Here is a 12,868-nt window from a genome sequence, read left to right as displayed (position 1 = left end):
TTTTTCCCGTGAGCGGCTAAAAGCCGCACGGGGAAAAAAAACACCTCTGCCTCCCTTTGAAATCAATGAGGGGCGATTTTGGGCATTTTTTTGGCACTGATTACAACTCGGTTTTCACGTCAAAATCATCGCCAAAAAGCTCTGTGTGAACAGGGCCTAACTGTTTTTGTATGTTGTCTAAAATATGTTTATTGCTTATTGCTGTTGAACCTTCCTTACCATGACAAACCTAACAATTAAATATATTTTTCTTTAAACTGACCTATATTATCCATGGCTGATATTTTTTCTTTGTCATAATCACTGTGTGCCCCTCATCTACAGGAACATTGCCAGCTTTAAAAAGGTGTCCTTGGATTTGGGCCTACTTTCTAATAATTCCATTTGCATTACATAAAGGCCAAGACCCACACATAGTGGCCACTTTATTAGATACACCTTCCTAGTACTGGGTATGGACTCCCTTTGCCCTTAGAACAGTAAAATATATTATGTCATGGAGTCAACAAGGTGTCGGAAACATTCATGCTGCAAATATCACATTCTTCCAAACCGCAGAGGGGCTCTATTGAATTCATATCTGGTGACTGTACGCTACATTGGAGTACGCTGAACTCATTTTCATATTTGAGGAACCATTTTGAGATGACGTATACATTGTGGCATGGTGTCATCCTGCTGGAAGTAGCTTTTATAATGTGGGTAGGATGATGACATAAAGCTATACATGGTAGGCAACAATATTCAGATTCAGGTTAATTGTATTGTGTTCCAGGAAAACATAACCCATGACATTACATTACCACCACCAGCCTGTGACGGAAGACAGGATCGATCCTTAGATTCATGTGGATTCTAACAAATTCTAACCCAACCATCTGCATGGTACAACTGAGATTAACCAGCCCAGGCAATGTTTCTCCAATCTTTACAAATTTCATTTTTTTTGCAGAAATATATATTTTTTTTTTTTTTTTTTCTGTAACACAGAAGGTTTTACAAGAGAAACGCAATATTTATTTCCCAGATTCTGCAGTCCTTAGAAATATCCCACAAGTGGCCCCAGTGTGCTAATGGACTGAAGCACAGGCCTCCGAAGCAAAGGAACACCTACTGGATTTTGGGGACTTCTTTTTGTAATATATTTTAGGCACCATGTCAGGTTTGAAGAAGTCTTGTGATGCCAAAACAAAGGAAACACAACAAAAAAATACCCCATTTTGGAAACTACACCCCACAGGGAATTCATCTAGGTGTGGAGTGAGCATTTTGAAACCACAGGTGTTGCATAGATTTTATTAAAATTTGGACGTGAAAATAATGTTACATTTTTTTTTTCCAATAAGATGTCGTTTTAGTTAAAAAAAAATCTATTTCCACAAGGAATAAAGAAGAAAAAGCCACCCAACGTTTGTAAAGCAAATATGTAAATACCCCATATGTGGTCATAAACTGCTGTTTGGGCACACAACAAGACTTAGAAGGGAAGGAGCGCCATATGGCTTTAGGAGCGGAGATTTTGCTGGATTGGTTTCTCGGCACCATGTCGCATTTGCAAAGCCCCTGAGGTACCAGTACAGTGGAAACTACCCAAAAGTGACTACATTTAGGAAACTACACTCCTTGATTATTTAATCTAGGGGTGTAGTGAGCATTTTGACCCCACAGGTGTTTCATAGTTTTTATTAGAATTGAGCAGTAAAAATAAAAATATATCCAATAAGACGGGGAATTAGCTCAAAACTTTTCATTTTCTCAACAAATAAAAGGAGAAAAAGCACCACATAATTTGTAAAGCAATTTCTCCTAAGTACGGCAATACATAGTTACATAGTAAGTACGGTTGAAAAAAGAAACATGTCCATCAAGTTCAACCAAGGGTTGGGAAAATGGAAACATTTCTACACATTGACATAGGACAGGGGCGTAGCTAGGGGGGGGCAGGCGGGGAATGTGCCCCGGGCGCAGCTTAGAGGGGGGCGCCAGCGCCACCTCCTCCTGCACCATAATTGTACCTGTGTCGCAAGGACACAGGTATAATTAGAAGCAATGAATGACCGGGCATGTTCCGTGCCCGGCCATTCAGCGCCTTTCCACGAATGAAGCGACTGGTACCTTTTGTACCAGTGACGCTTCCGTCGATGAAAGGCGCTGACTGACTGACAGGGAAAGTCATCCTGCCCAGCCAATCAGCGCCTTTCATAGACGCTGCGTTCAACCCCCAGGAGACCTGCGCAGAAGAGAGCAGGTCTCCATGGCTGCCGGACGGCGTGAGAGCGGGAATAAGGTGAGTTTGAATATTTTTTATTTTTTTTATTGTAATAAAAGTGTGCGGCTGTATCTACAGGGGGGACGACTTTGTCTACGGGGGGACTTTATCTACGGTGGGGGGGACTTTTTCTTCACGGGGGGGCCTTCATCTACAAGGGGGACTTTACGGGGGGGCTTTATCTACATGCGGGGGGCTTTATCTACGGGGGGTGTCTATCTACAGGGGGGGCTATATACTGGGGTGGGCTATCTATGGAGCACCATATACAGGGGTGGGCTATAGCTACAGTGGGGGCAATATAGTATATAGCCCCCCCTATAGATAGAGCCCACCCCTGTAGATATAGCCCCCCTGTAGATATAGCCCCCTGTAGATATAGTCCCCCCCTGTATATAGCCCACCCTTGTATATAGCCCACCCCTGTATATAGCCCACCCCTGTATATAGCCCACCCCTGTATATAGCCCACCCCTGTAGATATAGTCCCCCAGTAGATATAGTCCCCCTGTAGATATAGTCCCAAAGTAGATATAGCCCCCCTGTAGATATAGTCCCCTGTAGATATAGCCCACCCCTGTATATAGTATCCCACAAATATCTCCCCCTATAGTGTATATAGCCCCCTTGTACATATAGCCAACCCCTGTATATAGTGCTCCACAGATAGCCCACCCCTGTATATAGTATATACAGGGGTGGGCTATCTGTGGAGCACTATATACAGGGGTGGACTATCTAGTGGAGCACTATATACAGGGGTGGACTATATGTACAGGGGGGCTATATACAGGGGTGGGCTATATGTGGAGCACTATATACAGGGGTGGACTATCTGTGGAGCACTATATACAGGGGTGGACTATCTAGTGGAGCGCTATATACAGGGTGAACTATATGTACAGGGGGGCTATATACAGGGGTGGGCTATATGTGGAGCACTATATACAGGGGTGGGCTATATGTGGAGCACTATATACAGGGGTGGGCTATCTGTGAAACACTATATACAGGGGTGGACTATATGTGGAGCACTATATACAGGGGTGGGCTATATCTACAGGGGGGCTACATACATGGTTGAGCTATTTGTGGAGCACAATATACAGGGGTGGACTATATGTGGAGCATTATATACAGGGGTGGGCTATATCTACAGGGGGGCTACATACATGGTTGAGCTATCTGTGAGCACTATATACAGGGATGGGCTATATCTACAGGGGGGCTATATACAGGGTGGGCTATATCTACAGGGGGGCTATATACAGGGGTGGGCTATCTGTAGAGCACTATATACAGGGGTGGGCTATATCTACAGGGGGCTATATACAGGGTTGGGCTATACGTGGAACACTATATACAGGGCTGGCTATATCTACAGGGGGCTATATACAGGGGTGGGCTATCTGTAGAGCACTATAGGGGGAGTTATTTGTTGGACACTATATACAGGGGTGGGCTATATGGGGGCACTATCTACAGGGGGCTCTATGGCAGGCACTATCTACAGGGGGCACAGTGTGTGTGTGGGACACGGTGTATGGTGCTATTATAATTAGAGGTGCAGTGTATGGCACTATTATATTTAGGGGCGTAGTGTGTGGTATAATGATAACTTTATATTTATTTATAGGTGCAGAAATGTTGGTAAAGTGAGAAGCTGAAGACATGTGAGCGGCAAACTGCAGAAATGGACTGTGACCGGGAGAATTCATCAAAGAGGTCTGGACCGGATGGAGAAAAAGAACTAGAATCTGAGACGTCACCGGTGAGTCACTTAATGTAAATGTTTATTCTGCCTCTAATCAGTAATGTAGTCACTGTATGATCTGCAGTGAGATGATTATGATAGGATTTATTTTTGTGAACCAGCATCTCCCAGCATATCCTTACCATTGTTCGGGCCATGCTGGGAGCTGTAGTTTTACGCTGTACACACCTATACAGCAGGGGTTGCACTAAATTGAGCTGTATTTGTGCTGGTGTTGTATTTATGTACTGAGCTTGGTTCTGGTGTTGTGTATCCAACCATATTGCTTGTAAGATGTACAAATGTGTTACATAAAAAGCAATGACACGTCGATTGGTAGAGAAAACAAACACGGCGAGGGGGAAGGAGATGTCGGGAAAAAGGTTGGGGGGGGGCGCCAAACTGAATCTTTGCCCCGGGTGCTGGAGAACCTAGCTACGCCTCTGCATAGGAGCTGATATTTTTTCGTTCTAGGAAATTATCTATGCCTTTATTAAATCCATCTACTGTCCCTGCTGTGACCAGCTCCTGCGGTAGACTATTCCATAGATTCACAGTTCTTACAGTAAAGAAGGATTGTCGCCTCTGCCTTTTTTTCTCCAGACGGAGGGAGTGCCCCCTTGTTTTTTGAGGGGGTTTTACATGGAACAGGATTTCACCATATTTTTGGTATGTGCCATTCATGTCCCCCCTTATTAGCATCGTTGCACTTCCAACTCCAGGTCATCCTTTCTATGAACTGGAGCCCAGAACTGAACTGCATATTCTAGATAAGGCCTCACTAATGCTTTGTAAGGTAATAATATTATATCTCTATCCCCCGAGTCCATGCCTCTTTTAATACACAAGAATATATTGCTGGCCTTTGAAGCAGCTGATTGACATTGCATACTGTTATTTAGCTTATGATCTACACGTACACCCAGATCCTGCTCAACAAGTGACTCCCCCAGTATAGCTCCCCCTAGGACATATGATGCATGCAGATTGTTGGTACCCAGATGCATGACTTTACATTTATCCACATTAAACTTCATTTGCCAAGTGGATGCCCAAACACTAAGTTTGTTTAAATCCGCTTGTAATTTACAAACATCTTCCATAGACTGAACTATATTACATAGCTTGGTGTCATCTGCAAAAATAGAAATAGTGCTTTTAATCCCATCCTCTATATGATTAATAAATAAATTGAATAATAGTGGCCCCAGCACTGAAACCTGGGGTACACCACTTATAACCGGGGACCATTCAGAGAAGGAATCATTTACCACAACTCTGGATACAGTCCTTGAGCCAATTCTCAATCCAATTACTAACTATACTTTGAAACCTATAGTCCTTAATTTACCCATCAGATGTCTATGAGGGATAGTGTCACATGCCTTTGCTAAGTCCAAAAATACTATATCCAAAGCGGCCCCTCTATCTAGGCTTCTGCTCACCTCTTCATAAAAACAAATCAGGTTGGTTTGACAACTTCTCCTCTTAGTAAAACCGTGCTGGCTGTCACTTATAATACTATTTTTTGTCACATAATCCTGTATATATTCCCTCAAACATTTTCCCCACGATGGATGTTAAGCTTACTGGTCTATAATTACCCGGGGAAGACCTAGAGCCCTTTTTGAAAATAGGCACCACATTTGCCCTGCACCAGTCCCTTTGCACTATACCAGTCACTAGAGAATCACTGAATATTATGAATATTGCTAATTTTATTACCCTTTTTACAGATTTTATTAAGCTCTTTATAAATGACAAAGGCTACAGCTACTTTTACAGAAGGTGTAAGCCATGTGGGATATAATTTTAGTCGTTTATACTTGTTACCTATAGGAATAAATTTTGCACTATAATTACGCAAAGTAGATTTTAAAATCTCCCATTTATAATTTGTACCATTATTTAACATTAGTTCTTCCCAGTCTATATTCTGAATTGCAGCTCTCATCCTGGGGAAATTGGACTTCTTAAAATTAAGTGTTTTTGCCCCCCCCAGCCTGTGTTTGTTTTTTACAGTATAGATAAAATGTAACTATATTGTGATCAATGTTACTGAGGTTTACACGAACATTGACATTCCCAGCAAGCTCTGCATTATTAGAAATGACCAGATCCAACAGAGCTTCACCTCTAGTCTGGTCTTCCACAAACTGGGCCATAAAATTTTCCTGCAACAGGTTGAGGAAATTTCTCCCCTTTGCAGTTGAAGCCGAAGCATGACCCCAATTAATATCCCTGTAATTAAAATCCTCCTATTATCACTACAGTACCAGCCTGTGCAGCCCGCTCCATCTGTTTATATATTTGACCTTCTATCTCTTCAGTTGTATTGCAGGGTCTATAGATTACACCAAAAGTAATTTTTTTCAGTGTTTACCTCCCTTTGTAATTCCTCCCACAAGGTTTCAACCTCCTCACACTTTTCACCCACTATCGTCCCTTTCACACTCGCCTTCATATCACTTCTCACATACAGACATACACCACCACCTTTCCTATTTGTCATGTCTTTCCGAAACAGTGTAAAACCCTGTAGATTTACAGCCCAGTCATGTGAAGAGTCCAGCCATGTTTCAGCAACACCAACTATATCTATATTTTCTTCCAGTATCAAGGCCTCCAGCTCCCCCATTTTGCTTGCTAGACTTCTGAACATACACTTTAACTTGCCTTTACATTTTTCACTTTCAGCATCAGAAATGTGATTATTTGACATTATTTGGACATTTTTATTTTCATTGCTGTTTTGTAACAAGAGGATCTCCTTATCCAGTTGTCTTGTCCTCTCCCCACAGTCTATTTCTCCCCCCACCAATATAGTCTGACCCATCAGCCATCACTAACCTGACTAACCCTTTATTTTCTGCATTGACCTCCCTCCTCAGCTCTAGTTTAAATACTCCGCCACCCCAGCTAGAATTCTCTCCCTCAGTGCAGCGGACCCTCTTCCATTTAGTTGCAAATCATATTGCAGAATACAGTTTGTACCCCAATGAAAAGTCAGCCTAGTGCTCTAGGAACCCAAAGCCTTCTCCCCTACACCAAGACTTCAACCATGCATTACTCCATGAGCTCCCGCTGTCTTTCCTGTGATGCGCATGGCACAGGCAGTATTCCTGAGAATACTACCTTGGAGGTCCTTCCCTTCAGCTTGTAGCCTAGTTCTTTAAAATTATTCTTAAGGCTCCTCCACCTACTATGTATTCTATCGTTGGTACCCACATGGACCACGACAGCTGGATCATCACCAGCCCCTCCCAGTAATTTAACCACCTGTTCCACCACATGCAGAAACCTGGCACCAGGGAGACAGCAAACTATCCGTCTTCCTGATTATAGAATCCCAGAATATAAGAAACAGGATTGGCCTTCCTATTCTAGGAACACTTTCTACTGCCCCTAACTACGTTAACCCAGCTACTTTGCTGATCCTGCTGACCCATGTCTTCACCCTCCAGATCTACCCCACTAACTGCTTGCTCAGTGAGGAGCATGCTCCGCTCAAGATTGTCTATCGCCCTCAGTGTTGCATTCTGCTCCTCCAGATCTCTAATGTGAGCTTCCTGGTGAACAACATGCTCACATCTGCCACAGAGGTCTTCACCCTGGAACTGCGGCTCCAGTCGTGCATACATATGGCAAACTGTGCACTGAAGAAAACCTCCAATCTTGCTGTCCATTATCCCAGTTACAAAAAAAAGTGAACAATTGAAAAAGTAAAAGAAAAGAAGAGTACTAACAGGGACTTTAACTCCTCTTTTTAACTCTGGTTTAATAACTCCACTTCTATCACAAGCCACTTAATTCAGCTAGCCCAAAAAAAAGCAAGCTGAGAGTGAGTCCTGCTGGTTAATTTATATCACCTGAGACCAGTTAACCCCTCCCCCTAGTCAGCTGCTCAGCAGTTAAGAAGCTGCAAAGAAAAAAAGGTTTTTAAATTGTGTCAGTTTTGCTATCTTCTATTTGTAAGCACTCAATTCAGTTATCTCACACAGTATCACACACAAGAACACAGAAACACAATCCAGTTTAATAACCACTTATATCACAAGCCACTTAATTCACCTAGCCCGAAAGAGAGCAAGGTCAGAGTGAGCCCTGCTGGTTAATTTTTCTGGATTGGTTTCTGGTCACTATGTCGCATTTGCAAAGCCCCTGTGGGACCAAAACAGTGGAAACCCCCCAGAAGTGACACCATTTTGGAAACTACAGCCCTCAAAGTATTCACCCAGGGGTGTAGTGAGCATGCTAACCCCGCAGGTGTTTTCCAGAACTTAGTGTGCACTCGATGTTGCAGAGTGAAAATGGGAATTTTTCCATAGATATGCCAATATGCTTGTGCCACCATGAAAAGACAGCTCTCTATTATGCCATGTTTCCCGGTTTTAGAAACACCCTACTTGTGACCCTAATCTTTTGCCGGGACAATCGTCAGGGCTCAGGAGTGAAAGAGTACCATGCAAAATTGAAGCCTAATTTGGCGACTTACAAAGTATTGATTCATAATTGCAGAGGCTCTGATGGGAAATAATAAAATAAACTCTAGAGAACTGACCCCATTTTGGAAACTACACCCCTCAAGGCATTTATTAAGGGGTGTAGTGAGCATTTTCCCCTCACAGGTCTTTTCCATAAATGATTGTGCTGCGGATAGTGCAAAGTAAAAATAGCAATTTTTCCCTAGATGTGCCATTTCAGTGGCAAATATGTTGTGCCCAGCTTGTGCCACTGGAGACACACACCCCAAAAATTGTTAAAAGGGTTCTCCCGGGTATGGTGATGCCATATATGTTGAAGTAAACAGCTGTTTGGGCACGCTGTAGGGTTCAGAAAGGAGGGAGCACCATTTGGCTTTTGGAGCATGGATTTTGCTTGGTAGTAGTTTTGTTTGGAGTTTTACTGGTATTTTAGTTTATAATGTGGGGGCATAAGTAAGCTGGGCAGGGTACATGAGGGGCATAGTCAGGTGGTATAATGGGGTAAAATAATCCATAGATGTCTGTTACGCTGTGAAGCAATCCTTTATGCAGAGGCCAGTGTCGCACTGATAAATGGTCCTTACTTATTCCCCTTTTGGTCCACACTCCGCACCTTTGCAGTTTGGGAAATTTTGCTGAGAAAGCATTGTCCTAATATATAACGGGTACCCTCGCTTCCAGCGGATATGTTTGGGCCCTCCCATTCCTGGTTCCCTAAATTTAGTGCCTTGATAAATCGCCTCTTAAAACAGAAGAAATGTTCCCCTCGGGCCGGCCCAACTGCATATTTTTCTTTCCTGATTTATTGGAGCCTTAACTTATTTTATTTTTTAATAGACATAGTGGTAGGAGGGCTGTTTTTTTGCAGGATGAGCTGCAGTTTTTATTGGTACCATTTTGGGATACATGCGACTTTTTGATCACTTTTTATCCTTTTTTTGTTGGCAAGGTGACCAAAAAACAGCAATTCTGCCAGTTTTTTTTATATAGCGTTCACCGTGCGTCATAAATTAAATTTTAACTTTATTCTTCGAGTTAGTACTATTCCGGCAATACCAAACTCATAGCACTTTTTTATGTTTTACAACTTTTTGCACAATAAAATTACTTTTGTAAAAAGAATGTATTATTTCTGTCGCCATGTTGTGAGAACCATAACTTTTACATTTTTTAGTCAACGGAGCTGTATGAGGGCTTGTTTTTTGCGAGACAAGCTATAGTTTTTATAGGTACCATTTTTGGATACATGCGACTTTTTGATCACTTTTTATTTCAATCTGTGTAACATAGGAGACTTCCGTTGCTGGCAGACCGAGAGGCCAGTAATAGGCCTCTGGTTGCTATTGCAGCCACCGGCAACCCAGCAATCACGTTGCTGGAGTGCCGGTGACTAAAGATCCCTCAGATGCTGCAATCTCTATTGAACGCAGCATCTGAGAGGTTAATCAGCCGAATCGGAGGCTAGCTCCGGTACTGGACGTTACATCAGGGTGTAAGCTGTAACATACGGCTGTCATCCGACGGTGATGGTGCGGCCTCAGCTCCTGAGCCCGCACTATCACCGCGACATAATGGTACTGCACTTTGCGGGAAACCCTGCCCGACATTGCTGTATATATAAACTGTGTTTCAACAATGAATGATTCCCTATGACACTGTATCTTCAACATTATTCAAAATGTATACGTCTATAATTTATAAAACATATTTATTAAGCAAACATTTATCATATTAACATATTTTTACAATATTTTACTGTATAAACTTTGTTCACAATATTGACTGTGCTTAATTTTTATAACAAACAATTTGTTAACCCCTTCCCGACATCTGCCGTACATATATGGCGCTGTCGGGAAGGGGTTCCCACATAGCGCAGTACTATTAAGTTGCGATGATAGTGCGGGCTCAGAAACAGAGCCCGCACCATCACCGCCGGGTTTCAGCTGTATATTACAGCTGATACCCTGCTGTAATGGCAAGGACCGGAGCTAGTCTACGATCCGGTCGATTAACCCCTCAATATAGATTGCAGCAAGCATCTGAGGGTTTTTTAGCCGACCGTCACTCCAGCGACGTGATCACTGGGGTGCTGATGGTTGGTATGGCAACTGGACGCCTAACAATGTCGTCAGTGTATGACTGACAGCTTTGATACACTGCACTACGTATGTTCAAGCTAAAAAAAAGCAAAATTGCCTTTTTTCCCATAATTCTTTTATTATTGGATAAAATGAAAAAAATAGATACACATAATTGGTATCGCCAAGTCCATAATGACCCAAACTATACAACTATTATGTAATTTATCCCACACTGTGTAGCCGTAAGAAAACAAACATGAAAAACACCAGAATCTGTGTTTTAAGGTCACAGCTCCTCCCAAAAAATGGAATAAAAAGTGATCAAAAAGTCACATTTACCACAAAATGTACCAATAAAAACAACAGCCCGTCACACAAAAAAACTAAAAATCCCTGACACAGCTTTGTCCACACAAAAAGAAATAAGTTATGGGTCTTAGAATATGGCGACAAAGAAAACAAATGATATTTTAAAAAAAAGTGATTTTATTGTGCAAAAGCTGCAATACATGAAAAAAAAAAAACATATAAATTTGGCATTGCCATAATCGTATCGACCCGAAGAAAAAAGTTAAGATGTCATTTATGGCGCACAGTGAATGCCGAAAAAAAAACCCAAGAAGAGCAATTACAGAATTGCTTGTTTTTGGTTATTTCCTCTTCCAAAAAATGCAATAAAAAGTGATCAAAAAGTCCTATGTGTCCCAAATTGGTACCAATGAAATCTACAGCTTGTCTCACAAAAAACAAGCCCGCACACAGCTCTATCAACCACAAAATTAAAAAGCTATGGCACCAGTCACGAGGCAATGAAAAACATTCCGATGTGCAGGCCAGAGGGGAACATTCCTTCAGGTTCAGGGCCCTAGTATTTAGGAACTAGGAAGGGAAGGGACAGAGCACATCTGCTAGAAGCAAGGGGGTGCCCGTATTATACCAGGGCAACGCTTTCTCAGCAAAATTTCACAAACTACAAAGGTGGAAAAGGACCCAAAAGGTGCAGAGTCTTACAAAAGGGGAATAAGAAACAATACCTTTTATGAGTGCGACACTGGCCTGCGCATAACGGATTGCTTCACAGTGAACCACACATCTATGGATAATTTTATTATTTACCGCATTATTATACCCTATTATTATGCCCTAATGTACTCCGCACAGATTACACACTGTATGTCCCCACATTATAAACTGAAATACCAATAATACTCAAACAAAACTACTACCAAGAAAAATCCACACTCCAAATAGCGCTCCTTTCCTTCTAAGCCCTACAGTGTGCCCAAACAGCAGTTTACTTCCACATGTATGGCTTTGCCCCACCCGGGAGAACCCGCTTAACAACTTATGGGGTAAAATTCTCCAGTGGCACAAGCCGGGCGCAACATATTGTGCAGAGCAACGGCATATCAGTGAAAAAAATTTAAATTTTCACTTTGCATCATCCACTGCATAATCATTTCTGAAAAACACCTGTGGGGTCTAAATGCTCACTACACCCCTTGCCTTCACGGGTGTAGTTTCTAATATGCGGTCACGTTTTTTTGGTATTCGATGGGTGTTGCAAGTGCGACATGGCGTCTGCAAACCATTCCAGCAAAATCTACGCTCTAAGGGTGGATTTACACGAACCTGATATAAGTCCGTGCAACGAGCGTGATTTTCAAGCGCCTCGCACGGACCTATATTAGTCTATGGGGCCGTGCAGACAGTCCGTGATTTTTACGCAGCGGGTAAAACTCACGACATGTCCTATATTTCTGCGTTTCTCGCGCATCACGCACCCATTGAAGTCAATGGGTGCGTGAAAATCACGCGCACCACACGGAAGCACTTCCGTGGGACGCGTGTGATTCGCGCAACAGCAGTAAAAAGTATGATTGAAAACAGAAAAGCACCACGTGCTTTTCTGTTTACAAACATACAGAGTGTCATAATGATGTCGGCTGCGCAAAAATCACGCAGGCGCGCATCATATGGTGATGACACACGGAGCTGTTAAGTGCGTTTTGTGCGCGCAAAACGCACACACTCGTGTAAATCCGCCCTAATAGTTAAATACCACTCCTTTTCTTCTGAACCCTCCCATATGTCCAATTAGCAATTTATAACCACAAATGGGGTACTACAGTACTCGGGAGACATTGCTTTACAAATGTTGGGGTGCTTTCTCTTCTTTATTCCTTGTGAAAATGAAATATGTTGATCTAAAACAACATCTTATTGGGGAAAAAAAAAAATCATTTTCACGGCTTAACTCTAATTAATTCAGCAAAAA

This window comes from Rhinoderma darwinii, chromosome 10 (genome assembly GCF_050947455.1).
Source record: "Rhinoderma darwinii isolate aRhiDar2 chromosome 10, aRhiDar2.hap1, whole genome shotgun sequence".
In the NCBI taxonomy this organism is placed as follows: Eukaryota; Metazoa; Chordata; class Amphibia; order Anura; family Rhinodermatidae; genus Rhinoderma; species Rhinoderma darwinii.
This window is presented reverse-complemented; position numbering follows the sequence as displayed.